Raw genomic sequence first — 19,481 nt, forward strand, 5'->3', positions numbered from 1 at the left:
AGGACCCTATGGCAGAGAACTGACATGGAACATCATTTGATTGCCCATCTTCTAGTAGACTCTAAAATATGCTGGAAGAATTTTTTAATTTATTTATTTTAAAGAGAGAAAGAGAGAGGAGGGATGGCAGAGGGAGATGGAGAGGAAATTTCAAGCAGGCTTCCCACTGATTATGAGCCAATGCAGGGCTTGTTCTCACCACCCTAAGATCATGACCTGAGCCAAAATCAAGAGTTGGATGCTTAACTGACTGATCACCTAAGCACCCTTGGTAGGATTTTTTTTTTTTTAACAAGAATACCTTTACCAACCAGATTTAGTTGTTACACTTCCTAATTGTCAATTAAAATTTTTTTTGCCTTCAGGATTTTTTTTCCATTTTATTTTATTTATGCAGTTTTGACTTAAATTATTTTATCTATATCTTATGTTACTTGGGGTTTTTAAGAACTTTGGAAATGATTTTTAAAAAAGACTTTGGAAATTATCTAATTTGACTACCCATCCATTGCCTGGTTCCTGTACACACATAGCTATGACAGCAAGTTTCTCCATCCTGTCAGAAAACCTCCAGTGAGGAAATAGTCTTACTTTCCAGGAGGTGCACTGAATTTTTTAAAAGTATTTTTTAGGGTCACCTGGGTGGCTCAGTCATTAAGCATCTGCCTTCGGCTCAGGTCATGATCCCAGGGTTCTGGGATTGAGCCCCACAAAGGACTCCCTGCTTGGCAGAAAGCCTGCTTCTCCTTCTCCCACTCCCCCTGCTTGTATTCCCTCTCTCGCTGTCTCTCTCTGTGAAGTAAATAAATAAAATCTTTTTAAAAAAGACTTTATTTTTTAGAGCAGTTTTAGGCTTATAGCAAAAATGATAGGAAGGTATATAGATTTCCCACATATCCCTGCCCCCACCAATGCATAGCTTCCTACATTATCAGCATCTCCCAGTGTAGTGGTGCATTTGTTACAATTAATGAATCTACATTGACACATCATTATTACCCCAAGTTCATGGTCTACCTTAGAGTTTACTCTTGGTGTTGTACCTTCTGTGGGTTTAGACAAATGTATAATGACACATACCCACATTATAGTATTACACAGAGTATTTTCACTGTCCTAAGATACCTCTGTGCTCTGCCTTTTATCCCTACCCAACTTCCCCCATCCTGACTTCTGGCCACTGTTAATTTTACTGTCAGTTTGGCCTTTTCCAGAACGTCACATAGTTGGAATCATATCAGATTAGCTTCTTTCACTTAGTAATATACATTTAAGTTTCCTCTATGTCTTTTTATGACTTGGTAGTGCATTTCTTTTAGCACTGAATACTACTACATTGTCTGGGTGCAACACAGCTTCTTTATCCATTCACCTACTGAAGGACATCTTGGTCGCTTCCAAGTTTTGGCAATTATAAATAAAGCTGCTATAAACATCTATGTGCAGGTGGCTGGAAGAATTTAAATTCAAATTTTGGCATTTCCATTCTAGAACTTTTCAATATTTCTTTCTATTATTTTAAATTACAGGGGCGCCTGGGTGGCTCAGTGGGTTAAAGCCTCTGCTTTCGGCTCAGGTCATGATCCCAGGGTCCTGGGATCGAGCCCCGCATCGGGCTCTCTGCTCGGCGGGGAGCCTGCTTCCTCCTCTCTCTCTCTGCCTGCCTCTCTGCCTACTTGTGATCTCTGTCTGTCAAATGAAATGAATAAAATCTTTAAAAAAAAAAATTACAAAGCATTAACTGTTAAGTCTGAAATTGTGCTAAAATGTTTTGGCCACTTGAGCTTGTTTCTCTCAATAAAATTATGAGATATTCTTTGCCAAAACAGACACTGGGGTTTGTTGTGAAAGTTGTTAAAGTATAATTGAAGCCTACTGCTTTTTGAGTCATTTGGATTTTTTTTTTTTTTTTTTTTTTTTGCATTTTCGTCCCCAGTAGTCTGGTTTCAAATTTAATTAACTTGGAAAAATGGGTGGCTATCACCTATGTGATCTTGAAAAATATATTTGAAAGAAGTAATTTCCTACATATCCTATTTAAATAGACCACAAAATGGGGTTATTAATTTGATTATTTAATAGAAAAATCACTGTATTTTAAATGATAGTTAATTTACTCTGGTTGACTATTGGTAGGTAGATAGGAAAGAATACAGAGGACCAGAGGGGGAAGTTATACCAAGAGTGTCAGCAATGCCCAAAGGGAAGATCAAACAGCAAGCTTTCGGTCTGATGCATGATCATCTCATACTGCCTCTTTTAAAAACAGGCAAGGATGAACATCTAAATAAAAATGTATGAAAGGCAAGTGCAAGAGAATATAGGAATGCTGTATATTGATTCAGGCCTAACAAATACAAAACCAGTCATTGGTGAGGAAAGGATTTTGGAATGGTCTTTAGAATTCTTTTAAATACATGTTTCTATAAAGTTGGCTGTAGAAAACTTTTTCCTGTGGAACATGGTGTTAGAGGTGTACATTTTCAAAGGTTTCAAAAGGAGGGAAATGGTACCACTATGTATTAAAAATCAGTATTGAGATTGAAGCAACTTCTATAAATCACACATTTTAGGATATACAGTATACTTTCCTGACTAATAGTCCTAATAGGTAGATAGAAATGCAGACATGAAAACTGAAAACATTTTGTAATTAAGTATAGTCTCTGGAGGCTTAAGTTTTAGATTTGCTGGACTTCAATATGCTAAATTTAGTCCTTGAGATAAATAAATAGCTCCTTGTGGGGATATCTAGCTTTTAGGTGCCTTTTGGTTCTGATAGGATTCATCTTATAATCTTTTGCTACTATGCAGATGTCTGTGTGTAAGTCACCAGGAGTCATCCTTGCTTATTTTAAGGAATCTACTTATTTCTATAATCTGAAGAAAAGGTTTCTGAAGAATGGGTGTCTCCCCCCCTTTTAAAAAAGATTTTATTTATTTCTTTGACAGAAAGAGAGAGAGAGAGAAAGAGAAAGGGAACACAAGCAGGGGGAGTGGCAGAGGGAGAAGCAGGCTTCCTGCAGAGCAGGGAGTCTGATGTGGGGCTCAATCCCAGGACCCTGAAATCATGATCTGAATCGAAGGCAGATGCTTAATGACTAAGCCATCCAGAGGCCCTTGGGTTTCTCCTTTTAAGTAGGGTCATTTCACAAAGAAAATGGCTTCTCATATTTATTCCAATTTTTCCTTCTCACTTTCAGGGAACAGGGAAGAGTGGTAGAGTCTCCTTCATTCAACAAATATTTTTTGAGTGCCTAAATGCACCAGGCACTGTGCTAGGTACTATCACATAGTCTCTGCACTCATGGAACCTTCTGGAAAATGTAACATTTTTTCCAGATGGCCTACAAGTCTAACGGTTTTTCTCCTCAGAACACCAAAACAAATATTGTCAGTGTAAATGGCCTAATATTATACATAGAACTGCATTGCCAGTTGGTCCTTGACTGTTTTATGTTGTCCACTGATATTCAACTAAATGTATCTATTTTGCCCTATCTGCTGTATAATTTACTTAACACATTTTTAATATTTTAAAACAGGACACACTTTAACGGGGCCGATTAGATATGAGCTCGTTATGTTAGCTGCTGTCGTGAGAGTTTCTGTGTCCACTGCAGGTAGCTGTAAGTGGTGTTGGCTCTGCTCTCTGATACCAGAGTCGCTCACACTCGTGGCCCCTATGGTCTAATAACAAATGATGGCAGAGATTTCTTTCATGATGTAGTATTCTGGACACTTCTAAATTAAGTCTCTAGTCCGTAATATGTTTTGGAGGCAGGTTTATGACCCAATCAGTAAGATTAATTGCAAAAGGACAATTACAAGGCTCACTTCACTAGTGAGTGTGACTATGGCCTGAGATAACACAACCCCAGGGCCTGGTAGGGCTGTGTACTCAAGGTCAGGCCCGGAATGGTGAGGCCTAAGGCTTATATAGTTGGGGGGAAGGCATAAAAAAATGAAATTATGAACTGAAAATATAGAATGAAGAAAATCTCAAAAAATGTAAAAGCCAGCAGTTGTCACAAATATCTTAATATCTAGAATATCATAATTTTTAAATTAATTAACTGCTGGGTCTTTGACCCCATAATATTTATTTTATGTCTTTGATCTGCATACTCTTTGGCTTCCTCTTTATGTGACATTTGTGTTATACTTTTCTGTGGAGAGAACAGGAAGGTTATTTTGTCTTTCCTCTGGCACGGTTGATCAAATTAGCCCTCCCCCTTTTATTTTTGCGATTCACAGTTTTAAAAAGCCCTTTTTAAGCTTCACAACTTTCTAATGGGATTGTTGTACAAAATATTAGAATTGCCAAATTTGGAGGAAATGCCATTACATTTATTTCAGGAGTTTTCAAATTTTCTTGTGAAATAAGGAATCCTAAATATTGTTTGAATTGACAACACTCATTTGCTGGTTGGTCACTGATGTCCTTGTTTCAGCTGAACATGATGAGTTTTATGTGCTTTTCAACCATAGCAGTAATTTCATGTAAATGGGCCAAAAAGGGCAACATCTTTTTCCAATATGCTCATATGATTTATTCTCATTAGATGAATTATCAAGAAATTTAAGAAGCTGCTCATTACTTTGATTCAAAATGAATGTTTCCTTGTTAAAGAATAAATTATTTTTTTCATGCTTAGAAAAAATGTTGTTTGCAATTTGCTTCTTTGTGTCAGAATAGTTTCTATTTTGATGAAGTCTCAATAGTTTATTTTTGCTTTTGTTTCTCTTACCTCAGAAGACTTATCTAGACAAAATTGCTTCAGCCAAAGTCAATGAGGTTACTGCCTATGTTCTCTAGAATTTTCATGGTTTCAGGCCTCACAGTTAGGTGTTTAATCCATTTTGAAATTATTTTTGTGTTTGGTGTAATAAAGTGCTCCAGTTTCATTCCTTTGCTTGTTGCTGTCCACTTTTCCCAACACTATTTTTGAAGAGACTATGTTTTTTTTCCATTGGATATTCTTTTCTTGCTTTGTCAAAGATTAATTGACCATAGAGTTGTGGGTTCATTTCTGAGTTTTCTATTGGTTTATGTGTCTATTTTTGTGCCAGTACCATACTCTTTTGATAGCTACAGGTTTGTAATATAACTTGAAGTACAGAGTTGTGATGCCTCTAACTTTGCTTTTCTTTTTCAAGGTTGCTTTGGCTATTCGGGGTTTTTTGTGGTTCCATACAATTTTAAGATTGTTTGTTCTAGCTTTGTGAAAAATGCTATCAGTATTTTGATAGGGATTGCATTAAATGTGTAGATTGCTTTGAGTGGTATAGACATTTTTACAATTATTATTTCAATTTGTGGACATGTAATGTCTTTCCATTTCTATGTGTTGCCTTCAGTTTCTTTCATCAGTGTTTTATAGTTTTCAGAGTGCAGGTCTTTTACCTCTTCATCAAAATAAAAACTTTTGCACAGTGAAGGAAACCATCAACAAAACTAAAAGGCAGGGACGCCTGGGTGGCTCAGTTGGTTAAGCAGCTGCCTTCGGCTCAGGTCATGATCCCACATCGGGCTCCTTGCTCATCAGGGAGCCTGCTTCTCCCTCTGCCTCTGCCTGCCATTCTGTCTGCCTGTGCTTGCTCTCTCTCCCTCTCTCTCTCTCTGATGAATCAATAAATAAAATCTTTAAAACAAAACAAAACAAAACAAAAAACTAAAAGGCAACCTCTGGAATGGGAGGAGATGTTTGCAAATGACATATCTGATAAAGGGTTAGTATCCAAAATATATAAAGAACTTATAAAACTCAACATCCAAAAAATGAATAATCCAATTTAAAAATGGGCATAAGACATGAATAGACATTGTTTTTCAAAGAAGACATACAGCTTGCCAACAGATACATGAAAAGATGCTCAATGTCACTCATCATCAGAGAAATGCAAATCAAAGCTACAATGAAACACCTCACCCCTGTCAGAATGGCTAAAATCAACAACACAAGATACAACAGGTCTAGTGAGGGCATGGAGAAAAAGGAACCCTCTTGCACTGTTGGTGGGAACACAAATTGGTGCAGCCACTCTGAAAAATAGTATGGAAGTTCCTCAAAAAGTTAAAAATAGAACTACACTATGATCCAGCAGTTGCACTACTAGATATTTACCCAAAGAATAGAAAAATACAAATTGAAAGGGATGCATGCACTTCAATGTTTATATCAGTATCATCTACAACAGCCAAATTATGGAAACAGCCCAAATATCCAATGCCTAATGAATGGATAAAGAAAATGTGGGGTATATTTTAATGGAATATTACTCAGCCATAAAAAGGATGAAATCTTCTTCTTTGCAATGATGTGGATGGAGCTAGAGAGTATTATGCTAAAGGAAGTAAGTCAGTCAGAAAAAGACAAATACCATATGATTTCCTCATATGTGGGATTTTTTTTTAAAGATTTTATTTATTTATTTGACAGACAAAGATCACAGGGAGGCAGAGAGGGAGGCAGAGAGAGAGGAGGAAGCAGGCTCCCCGCTGAGCAGAGAGACCAATGCGGGGCTCGATCCCAGGACCCTGGGATCATGACCTGAGCTGAAGGCAAAGGATTTAACCCACTGAGCCACCCAGGTGCCCCTCATATGTGGGATTTAAGAATCAAAACAAATGAGCAAAGGGAATAAAAAAGAAAAAGAGTGAGGCAAACCAAGAAACAGACTCTTAATTATAGAGAAAAAACTAACAGTTACCAGAGGGAAGGTGGGTGGATGGATGAAATAGGTGATGGGGATTAAGGAGTACACTTGTTGTGATAAGCACTGAGTGCTATATGGAAGTGTTAAATCATTATATTGTTATCTGAAACTAATATAACACTGCATGCTAACTGGAATTTAAATAATTTTTTTAAAATTATGTAAAAAAATAAATAGTTATACCAAAAAAACAAGGATAGTTTTATTGATTCCATACAAAAATAAATGAAATATTCTTACTTTATGCATTTGTAATTCATATACATTAGAACTTGCATTTTGAACAGTATTGATGAGAAACGAAACTCCTTTTTATACTTCTGATTGGAAGAACTTTCTGTAGAGTAGCTTCTGGCTCCATACATTTGAAATCTCATTTCTCCTCCATCATTCACACACTTCAAGTGTCAAGAGCTGTGGACTTGTTCACATCACACATAGCTCCTCTGGCCTCACACCTTCACATTACATGGGGAGTCAGCCCAGAGAACTATAGCAATGTTCCTGAAAGCCATCCTTTCTAGGACAGCTGGGAACCTGACTCTTCATGCAAGTAACTATGAATCAGAGAAACATACCTCACTAAACCCAAATTAACGTGTATCCTCAACTCAGTGTCTCCTAGGTCAGTGGTTTTCAACTGGGGAGATTTTGCACCCCTCCTCCTACCTTAGGGGATTCTTAGACAGTTCTGGAGACATCTTTCATTATCATGTCTGTGGGGGTAGGGTGGTAGTACTGGAATCTAGTGGTAGAGACTACAGATACTGCTAAACATCCTTCACTGCACGAAGTAGCTCTCAACACAAATAGTTATCCAGCTGCAAATGTCAACAGTGTGAGACCAGTAAACTCTGACTAAATGGATCCCCCGCAAAGCCACAACTACTCCAGTGCCACCTGATGTGAGCAGCAGTATGACAGAGGGGAAGTCAAAGCGGAAGTGATTGTCATTATAACTGTGGTTAAAATATTTAACTTCTGTGAATGTTGGGAAACAATGACTATGTGAACACATTCCTTGGTCTTGGGAAGGGCTGGGGAAAGCAAGGTGCCCTGAAGCTTCAGCTTCATTAGTTTCATGGTAAAACCTCTTCTTTTTGGTGCTTTGTGTTGGGTCTTGTTTTCCTTCCCTCATGTCCTCCAAAAGTATAATGTGTGTTTTGCATATAAGATGGGAAAAGCCCATAAGCACTGAGCAGGGAGACTTTGCCATTTTTCCAATCAAATAATGATCTGCTGGAGGCAGGAGGTACCAGTGGCTGGCCTTCAGTTTTCACCTGATCTCTCACTGATTTCTCATGGCCCCTACTTTCCAAAGATGGTGCAGGTTTCCTTGGCTCAGAAGATATTAACACTTTATACACTTTACTTCACCAGATGTTTCCTCAAAGGTATTGTCTTTACTACATCTGAACCCACAGTAGCTCTTTAAAATAATGTTTTTCCCTGTCTGATGGTAAAAACAACCCATGTATATGGAAAAACATTTAGAAGTACAGAAAATATAAAGAAAATTAGAACATCCTGAATAATACCACAGCTGTTATGACTGATCAATAGACTGGTATGTTTCCTTTTAGTCATTCCCTGCGGTGTGTGTGTGTGTGTTTGTGTGTGCATTTGATTAATATATTGTACAGTTTTCTGTCCTTTTCATTGTCTTCCTTTATATATTTTTATTTATTTTAATCTATCATATTTTCCCATCATTAGCTATTTTTTGAAAAATATATTTTTTTGTGACTATATGACATTTCATCCTGTGACTTTCATAATTTATAGAAACACTTTTTTCTTGTAAATATATCTATACCCACTAGCATTCCCACTTCTATAAATAATGTAACGAACATCCTTGTATATAAATCTTTGCCTATATCTTGACTCTCTCTCTAAAATAGATTCCCAGAGTTGGAGGAACATGGCTAAAAAAAAAAAAAAATGAACATGTAAGGTACTTGCATTGAAATTATCAAATTACTGGGCGCCTGGGTGGCTCAGTGGGTTAAGCCGCTGCCTTCAGCTCAGGTCATGATCTCGGGGTCCTGGGATGGAGTCCTGCATCGGGCTCTCTGCTCAGCAGGGAGCCTGCTTCCCTCTCTCTCTCTCTCTCTCTCTCTGCCTGCCTCTCCATCTACTTGTGATCTCTGTCAAATAAATAAATAAAATCTTAAAAAAAAAAAAAAGAAATTATCAAATTACTTTCCAGGCCACCGTGTAATTTAAATTTTATTCCTAATGTCATCTTGATGATTAAGAGGTGGATTCTAAACCCTCAACATCCTACTTTAATGAGAAAATCAGATCTCAATAGAAGCAGTCATTATTATATACAATGTATGAGACTGCCCTGCCAAGAGCATGTAGTTTGGGCCTGAAGGTGACTTTAGACACCGCCTCATTTTATGTGGGTCTGGACTGAGGCCTACAGAGATGAAGTTACTCACCTGAGGATGTACAGTGGATCAGTGTAGAAATGAGGTGAGAACCCACGGTGCTAATGTCAGCACTTAAAATTTATAATCCTGTACATATTATGTGGTTTTTAACTTAACTAATTTAAACAGAGTGACCCTGTATGACAGGAAAGTCAAGAGTTATGATGGCCATTTTGAAGTGAGAAAACTGAGACCCTGAGAAATTGAGAGCCTTGTGCATAGCCCTTAACTATTACAGTAGAGCTTGAATACTCTGCTCCAGTCAGCCAGTGTTCTCAACCTTGGTGGTGCATTAGAGGCACTGGAAAAATACTTAGGCTTGGACTCCATCTCAGACCAGTTGATCGGAATTTGGGGGATTGAGACTGAGCACTCATATTGTTGAAAACTCTCTAGATGATTCCAGTGTGTAGCCAGGTTTGAGAATACAGCGCTACCTTGAGGACAGCATAGTTTCATCTCTCCTGCCACTTCAGATATTTTTGATAGTCTTGCTTGGAGCCTGGTGTTAAGAAGGATTTTGAGGACTCCTTGTCTTGTGAGCATCGTTATAATGTTTGCCATAAACTGGGACTGGAAAGTGATATCACAATTGTCCGTGCTATCCTGGTACTGTACCACATTGCCATTCCACTCATAGTTTCTAGAAAGTATATTCCTGGTAGAGACATAGGAATATAAGGACACAAATAAGAGTTAGTGTTAGGGTATGAATGGCAAGCAGTCCTAAAAGGTGTAAAGCAAATTGCTAGGGCATGGTATAGGTTCACAAGTATTTTTCTCATAATGGTTATCTCCTGCCTGTGAAGAGAAACATGAATTATAAACAGCATTCTCATGAGTTAACCTTTAATTTCTTAGGCATGGAATTAATTCTGAAACCTTTCATGGTATATTCTAAACAATTTAAGGCCAGAAAGCTCAGTGTGGTGCTTTGGTGCTGTGCTGATTTGGTAGGGCTGCCATAACAAAGTGCCACACACTGGGAAGCTACACAACTGAAATTTATTGGCTCATCACTTTGGAGGCTGGAAGTCTCAGATCAAGGTGTGGGCAGGGTTAGTTTCTTCTTGGCTTGCAGGTGGTTGCCTTCTTCTGTGTCTACATACGATCTTTCCTCTGTTCATGCATCCTTGATGTCTCTCTATGTATCTAAATTTCCTCTTCTTAAAAAGACACCAGTCAGATTCAATCAGAAACCATACTAACAAGCTCAGTTAACTGAATCACTCTTTCAAAGGCCCTGTCTCCTAATACACTCATATTTTGAGGTAGTAAGGATTAGGACTTCAACATAAGAATTTGGGGGAGGGACACACTTCAACCCATAATAGGGTGAATCCTTGTAAAATGTTGAAAAATAATTCCTATCTTTGTTTATCAGGCTCTCAGGCTTTGGGTTGGAACAGTCTTAACCAGGCAGTTTGCTTCCCAGAGGATATTTAGCAATGTCTGGAGACATTTTTGGTTGTCATAACTAGAGTGAGAGGTTGCAAATGGCATCAGGTAGGTAGAGACCAGGGATGCTCCTAAAACTCACACAACACACAGGACACCCCTCAATAACAAAGAATTACCTGGTCCAAAATGTCAGTGGTGTTAAGGCTTGAGAAATCCTGACTTAGAGGGACCTCAACTGGAATCTCTGTTATGATACCTAATAGCTGTGTGTCCTTGTAACACACTCCATCTTTATGAATATCCTTATCTGTATAGTCCACATAGTAGGTTAAATGAGATAATCTATTACAGCTTTTAGCACACGGCCTGACTCTTGGAAGCTCTCAACAACCTTTAAGTGCTTTATAGATTTCTCTCCCTACACATGCCTCTCTGGAGAGCTCAAGTGGGAATTAGAATTGGGAGGTGTCCAGCGTGAGGCAAGAGGAAGTGCCATACCACGCACAGGTAGGTCATCAGGTCACAAGAAGGCAAAGGCCAAGGCTTGCAGAAATATATTGAATTCCATATTTCCTTTGGATGTTTTCCAGTTTCAAATATGTCTACTTCTTTGGGCAAAATATGGCTTGAATTAGGGACAGTCTTTTCTCTGAATGTAAAAGGTTACATCATGCATTTCCAGGATCTGTGCAGCCTACTTCTCCTTCCTCGAAATCATTTAGAAAGATGCGTCAGGCACATCAGATTTCCTGCTCGCAGTGTCAGGTCTGGAAGGTCCCCGAGGGGGTGGGGAGGGGTGGAAAGCAGTCTTTAGAGGGGTTGGACTGTTTGACACACACCAATACCCTCAGAGAGTTTTCTGCTAATTAAAAAGGTATTAGAATACATTTCTATATTGAGACCCACACTGCATTTTACAGAAAGGTTTAATTACTTGCACACTAAAGTAATTTTTTTATGCTCTTACGTTAGCTTCCTCCAACCTATGCAAAATGTGATCCCTGGGCCAGTATTTGCTTCACACGGTATTTGTTAGAAATGCAGAACCTCAGGCTCCGACGAAGTGAGGTAGAACCTGCATTGTAACAAGATCCCCAAGCAAGAAGCATTCTCTAGTCTCTGGTATGGTTCCCCCTCCTTGTTACTGGAATTTTCTCTTTCACCCTGCTTTCACAGCTCCACAAACCTCTTGTGCATTTGTCTTTCACTGTGAGCCACCTCAATCCTTTCTAGGCTTCAATGGGGTATAAGTATTTAGTAAAGGTGAAGTGTCATCGGTCCTCCAAACCAGGGTCTGGCATAGAACTCTTCTTAATTGTTTTGATCTCTGCTTTATAGGTTAGGAGCAGAGGCTCAAAAAGGATGACCCTGACAGAGGAAGGCAGTGCTCAGCAGCGCCTTCAAGGGCTTCATTAGCTCCTATTACTACCCCCAAGCAACCACTAATTATATAATAATAATAATAATGTGATTATTTTGCATAAAATTGCAAATGATAAAATCGTGCAAGACGTACAAATCCACTTCAAGACACTCCCCTCTCACCCTTCCAGCCCTTTCAACTCGCTCGTGGTCCCTATTGCCCTTCCAAAATGAACTTGGAGAGTGACACTGCACCCAAAGCCACTTCATTCTACCACCACGTTGCAACAACATTTCTCCCGGAAACCAAGAAAAATTCTAAATAATTTCCCAAACACTTTGAATCAGGAAGTATTTTGGAAATTTCCTACAGTCTTATAGGAAAGCGTCATAACTGGCTATTCTCTAGTCTTTTCCTGTCTTTTAAACAGAAAGAATTTGACTGGCTGTCCTAGACCAGGTTATCCCCCCTTCCACATCATTCTACAATGTGTCGGATGAAGAAATGAGGTAAGGTGTATGGTGGAGGAAGACAACCTTATGTTAACAGGGAGGACTGCCATTTGAAACTTGATGCTGCCACAACAGGCTTATTCTCTTCCCATCATGCTTTGAGGGTTCAGAACTAGTTTCTGTGACTAAAGGGGGTCTATGAAGATATGAAGAAGCCGAGAGACCAACAGTAGGAGTGTAGTGAGGAATTGCAAGGAGAGCTGGGGAAATGGCATTGCACAGTCACATTAGAATCCTGGCTTTGCAAGTTTACTGGAAATCAGGTCATGGACAAGTTTGTTTTTCTCACTGAGCATTCTGTCTGTACATCCATAGAGTGTGGATAATTGTGCACCTCAGGCTTTTTTTGTGTGACTGTGTAATCAAGGACCTGGCCCATGGTGTAGGCTTAGTAAATGGTAGTTCTGATGACAACCATGATGATGATGATGATGATGATGATGATGATAACTTGAAAATTATCTGAACTAGGAAACATTAAAGGCCTGTAACTGTTCAGCCCTGAGGAGAGAAGTACCTTAGAAACAGTCTTCATTCAAACAGTTTTTCACATAGGACTAATGCTGGCTTTTTCTGTGTCCTTATAGATCAAGTGGAGATCATCTGAATGCAGTACATAAGAAAATGTGCCTGGAAATTAGACAGCCTGGGTTCGGTTTGGGTCTACCATACCTTAGTTCCAAAAAAATAATCAAATTGGCCAATCTAAGTCTCAATTGCCCCATCTGTAAAATGGAGATAATAATACTAGGGGACTCATAACATATTTTTGAGGAATGTGCTTAATACATAGCTGGGTCCAAAGTTTGATTGCTATTATTTGCATTTACATTTAAAAGTTTCTTTTTAATTTTTTTTTATTTGTTTATTTGACAGAGAGCTAGAGAGAGAGCACAAGTAAGCAGAGCTGCAGGGGGGGTGGAAGAGAGAGAAGCAGGATCTCCGCTGAGCAGGGAGCCCAATGCGGGGCTCGATCCCAGGATCCTGGAATCACGACCCGAGCCGAAGGTAGCTGCTTAACCAACTGAACCACCCGGGCGCCCCTGCATTTACATTTAAATACCAAGCCAGCTTTTCCAGATCTGATTAGAATGAAATGGCCTATAGAAAGACTTTTAAAGTTTCCCTCTGAGAAGGCATTTAATGAGCAAGGGAAGTTGTCTTAGTGTGGAAGGGTTCAGATGGATGCCTAACTATAGTGGAGACTCAGACAGAGAAAGAACCCACCTGGCTAGCCCAGTACATCATGGAGACAGGAAGACTTTCTCTTGAGCCTGAACTTCAGGGTTGATCAGCAGGACTGTTGCTAAGAAAACTGGTAATCTACTTTTTGAAAAAATTTTTCTTCTTAACATATTGCCGAAGGACTATAGAATGGTCATTATAGGCCAATCTGTGTATTTTCCACGTACAATATTTAAATATTTTCAAGTTGGTTCCCATTTTGATTGCACATTGTTCCTTCATGTTTTTCAGTTTGTATAATCAGAGAAAGGTTTAGGGTGGACTCTTGCAAAACAGCCTTGTGAAAATATATGTATCAAATGAATAGTGTGATTCTTCTCTGCTTTCCCCATTGTGTCAGATATAGGAATAGAAATAAGACCTTCTTGATGACAGTTAATATTTTTCCTCTTTGCTCCTATGGCTTATTACCCATTTGACATATTTTCTGAGGAAAGGGGCGTATTGTAATTTTCTTTTGTGCCTAAAGACTAAGCATTTTGATGGAAGGATGTGGATCATGATCAGAAATAAATAGGGGCACCTGGGTGGCTCAGTATTGGGCTCCCTGATCAGCAGGGAGTCTATTTCTCCCTCTCCCCCTGTCTCTCTACCCACTTGTGCTCTCTCTTTCTCAATAAATAAATAAATAAATAAATAAATAAAATAAAATCTTTAAAAAGAAAAAGAAATAAACTGAAGCAAGTATTATCCCGTTTTTCTGAAAATAGTTTGAGAATAAGAAACAAGAACAGGATAATGCAGATAATATGATCTGTTATCTCCGATTATTTCTAAAACAAACTATTTTCCAAAAGTAAAAATGAATTTTTTCTGTTATGCAATTGCTCTGGCTTGCATAAATCCAGTGGGCACTTTCAGCTGAGCAGAAAATTCCCAGTTTATATTAGTTATAAGAAATACTGTCTTCTTTACTTTTTGACATAAAGGCCATTCATTCATTAATTTGTGAGCTGATTCAGTCATTCATTGGACAATATCTATTGAGCATGTATTGTATAGAGATGAATGACCCTGCATGAAGGAATGCACACTTACTGGGACAATAGATATGTGTCCACTATTTCCAGTGTGGCGATTGTGAAGCACAGGTCTACAAGCCATGAGGAGAGATCCCCATCTGGTTTGGGACTCTCAAGGGAACTTTCTAAGAAGTGAGTGTTGAGCTGATTCTTGATGAAGGAAGAATAATCAGTTAAGTTTTGGTGAAGTAAATGAGAAGAGAAAGGAGTTTCAAAAGGGAGAAAGAGCATATGCAAAGACATAGAGGTTAGAAAATGTGGGTTCACGGAGCAGAATGAAAAGCAAAGCTCTTCCGGGAGGCTGTGGGGTGTCCTTGAGTATCATGAACTGAATGCTGGTTAGTGCTATTGAAATAGAGGAAAGAAAGAAACACAGTCCTGTGACTCTTAATAGATCCATGCTTCTACCAGATTTCAAGACATGTTTTCATATGTGTTTAATCCCATATTGAGAAGGGTCTATTGTTCTCTGTTCTCCAGGAAATGCTCCATAGTCAAAACATCATTTGACATTCCATCCTCTTACAACAAGCAGGATGGCTGAAGCTATACTTTGTCTTATAGTTATGATCCATGACAATTACATTACCAAGAATAACAGTCTTTAGAGTAAGATCCACAAATTTATCACTAGCATTTAAATCAACGCCCAGTCACTTAAATAAATATCCACTTTGCTAAATTACTTTCTCTGTCAGTGTCAGGGAGAAAAGGAGTGCCTGAGAGCTTTTGTTTGACATTAGAAATGAAGACCCAAGGAGTAGGGACAGGCAAATGGAGAAATAAATTTCTCAGATAGTTAAAATAACAATGCTATGAAGTAAGAGGAGAATTTCTGAACATTTATGTGAAAGTATTTGGCTCCAGGGTGTGAATGAGTGCCCTAATTATCTGGAGGTAGAAATCAGAGAAAGAGAACAGTTTAAAAGCACAAAACCCATTTTGACACATGTCTGTTTGGAGCAGTTGGGAGTTTTGTGAATGCCTCGCCAGGTGGCTTTTAAACTCTCCCTAATCTCTAATGCATCTGCTTTCTTCTCTCACAACTGGGGCAGCTGTCGCTCCTCTCAGACATGGCAGAGGGTATTGTTGATAAGGGAAAACCAACGAGGCTGAAACGTCTTATGAGCGCCCTTTTCCTTCTGTCTGCTGGGATGGTCTGCTGTTTAATAAAGTAATAGCCAACCTTACGGGGTGGCGTCTCAGGCATTTTACAGATGTTACTTCATTTCATTTTACATCAACATTCTGAGATAGGTATGGCCATCCCCATCTTCACAGGAGGAAACGATAGTTCAGAGTTTAACTTGCCAAGGTCAACTAGCCAGTAAGTGGTAGAGCTGGGTTTGAACCCAGGCAGTCAGATGCTCAAACCATGTTTTTCCAACATAGTATATACTATTTCCCTGTGGTATCTGGACTTGTAGCATGGGATTTGTGTTTCCAACCTCTTAAGTTCCTGAATCAAGTTTCTTAGAGCATACTCTTTTCCACTGAAACACGAGTTATCCACCGAGAGAGAGATGTAGAGATAAAAATTTAAAAACCCTAAGACTTATGCCTGAATGCTATGGCTACAGAAAGGATCCATGAATCTTCCACTATAGGTAAAGTGGTTTTGAGCAAGTCACTTAACTTCTCTGGTTCTACATCTGTAACCTGAAGGAATGGGGTCAGATGTTCCCTATGGTTTATTTAGGCTTCAAATCTATAAATCTGATTTACTCAGCAAACAGAGAAAGAAGGCTGCCAGGAGGCTTGGGAGGTGGACTTCACAGGTAGTGCCTAATTTCGTTTGGGGGTTTATGTTACAGGAATATGTTAGTTGGGGCTCTTTAGGCTGCAGTTATAGAAACCCAACCTGAACTAAGCTGCTTATGTTCAAACTAAGTGATTTTATTAATTCCATGATTGAGGAACACCATGAACTCTGAAGTAGACAGCTGGTCTTGAGGAAGAGATTTTGTAGTTGGGACATTGAGAAACCCCCAAGTCCCTGCCCTCTTGGCCTCTCTTCTCTGCCTCTCCTGGGTACTTGTTTCCTCTTTCTTACAGAATAGTCTTCCCTGTTTAGCTGTCCAGGTGGCAGTAAATCAGTCTCTTAGATCTGATCCAAATTTGCAGGAACTGATTTCCCTGGCTTGGGTCCCTTTGGGCTAATCAACAGCAGCCAGAGGATGGAGTCACATAGTAGGTACAAGTTGCTCCCCTCCATCTTGGAGAGTAGAGAAGAGCCATAAGTTGATAATGAGCCAGGTTGAATCATTCCAGAGGACGAGAACCACAGCTCCCATTTATTCAAGTTATTAGCTAAGATGATGAGATGCTGAAGAACTTATACACCCTCATATAGCAAATGACTAGATGGATGAGAATAGAACACAGATTTTAGCTTTTAGTTTTCTCTATTTTGTTAGGTCTCATGGGGGGGGGGGGATCTACTAACTGCTTTGAGTGGTAATTCTAAGTACCAGAAGAAGGAATCTAAAGAATTATACCCCCTACTCCAAAAGGTACACTTTTCCTATGCACATTCAGTTGATCCAAAGTAAAATTAAATTGAAGTTGTCCCCTTCCACAGTAAGCTTTCACTGAAACACTAACCTTATAAGACTGTTAGGAAAGATTTTATCAAACCATTTCAGAGGTGAGCAATAAATAGATCCCACACTTCTTATAAAGCTTAAACCTCATACCTCTCAGGCCTGAGAGTATGGCTGCAAGGTATCATTGTGGCTTTCTTAAAAGGCCTTACATCTCTACCAGTAGGATGTGATCTTGTTTGAGGGACCCAGGCACTTGGAACTATGGAAGAATTTCCTTTGTGTGAAACTTAGCTCAAACATGCTCTGTCACGCTTGATGGAGTTGTTTATGGGCTACTTCCTTTCAACCCCAACCAGCAGGCCCATGGCTGCATTTCACAAGCTATTAAAAACATGAGCGCTCTCTTTTTTTTTTTTATGTGTGTGGCATCTAACAATTTATTTTGAATATTACATATTCAGAAAAGCATTCAAAATAGAAAATGACGGCTTTGGGGGATTCTGACTATGCCCTGAGTAAACTAGATCCATAATCTGAAACATATTCACATTATGCAGGAATGATCACCATGGTCTGTTGCCATGATTTTTTTCAATACTTGAAAGCTTCATTTTTCTGTTTTCAGGGAATTATGTTTTGATTTCTGTTTTCCATAGACGGTAGCAGACACTCACCTCCCTTAATCATTCATGACCTTCCCCTCACTGTTTTTATTTTGGCTCCAAAGAGTTTCTCCTTCTCCAAAAATACCCTCCAGAGCACTCAGCATTTTTCTCAGTTATCACTTAAACCAATGCAATCTTTGTTAAATTAAATTCTTACAGTTTATGAAACACTTTTAGGAACATTTTATCATTTGATCCTCTCCTAAACCTTGTGAAATAGTTATCGTTCTCATCTCCATTTTACAGATGAGGAAACTGAACTTTAGAGAGTTACGGAAAGTCACAAAAGGTGGGATCTGTGCCCAGGGCTTCTGTCTACAGAGCCTATGCTACTTAAACTTTCATTCATTTATCCACCCACTTACCATTCATTTATTCATTCATTCACTTACTCTAATTCATTCATTCATTCAGCAATAGTTTAGTACTGGTAGTAAGGCAAACATAAATCAGCACACCCTGTTTCTAGATGCCCTAAAGGCTAAAGGAAATCAAGTGGAATGTGATAGATCTTCTGTTAGGGCTAGTATATTGGGTTTGCCCAAAGAGGGTTAACTGTTTGTGTCTGATAGCACCACAGTTGACTACATTGTGAGCTGTTCTCACAAGTACTTGACAATGTGTTGCACTAGGCCTATTGCTTTTTCCAATGAGGGCTAAAAGCCTGTGAATAACTACAGAGCAGAGAGGGAGGGAACTCATTAGTCCTTCCATTTGGCTCAGCTAACAGTTTTAACCACAATGTTGTGCTGATGACAAGACACACACTATACTTTCATCTTTCTTTGCCTTTCCTTCAAGCTTATTCCCAATGGCTGCTGATTTTGTTTCTTAGTAGAAAGACAACTATGTTCATTTCTTCTACATTCTAGCTAAGGGTTGGCAAACTTTCTATAAAGGTCCATAAGAATAAGACCAGGTGAGTGAGGCATTTGCGTCAGGTAAAAATAATGAAGAGGGTAAAAAACAAAACAAAACAAAACCCCTCAGTAATTAAGATAAATAATATTTCAATACAATATTTTTTAAAAATCAAAATCAGGGGCACCTGGGTGACTCAGTGGGTTAAAGCTCCTGCCTTCAGCTCAGGTCATGATCCCAGGGTCCTGGGATGGAGCCCTGCATCAGGCTCTCTGCTCATCAGGGAGCCTGCTTCCCTTCCCCTCTCTCTGCCTGCCTCTCTGCCTACTTGTAATCTCTGTCTGTCAAATAAATAAATAAAATAAAAAAAAATCAAAGTCAATACAAAAATCCATGATGAACAACATATCAAAAATTTCAACAAAGATCAGATAAGATGCAGTGCTGTGCAGAGCCATGTACGAGCCTGGGGCAAAAGAACAGTGATACTAATCCTTTGGTAGAGCATTGAAATCCTATGCAGGATTGGGTCTTCATTTGACCTGTTGTTCCCCAGGACACCTCAAAATGCTTTTTCTTGGTGGGTCTCCTTGGGTAATCTCTTTTCTGTTAAGCATGCCTCACAGCTCCTAACTATCCCCAAATTTGGAAAAACCCCAATTTTTATTTCCAAGGAAACGTCAGAGTCTAGAAAATATTTCTGGG

Source organism: Lutra lutra, chromosome 11 (genome assembly GCF_902655055.1).
Source record: "Lutra lutra chromosome 11, mLutLut1.2, whole genome shotgun sequence".
Lineage (NCBI taxonomy): Eukaryota > Metazoa > Chordata > Mammalia > Carnivora > Mustelidae > Lutra > Lutra lutra.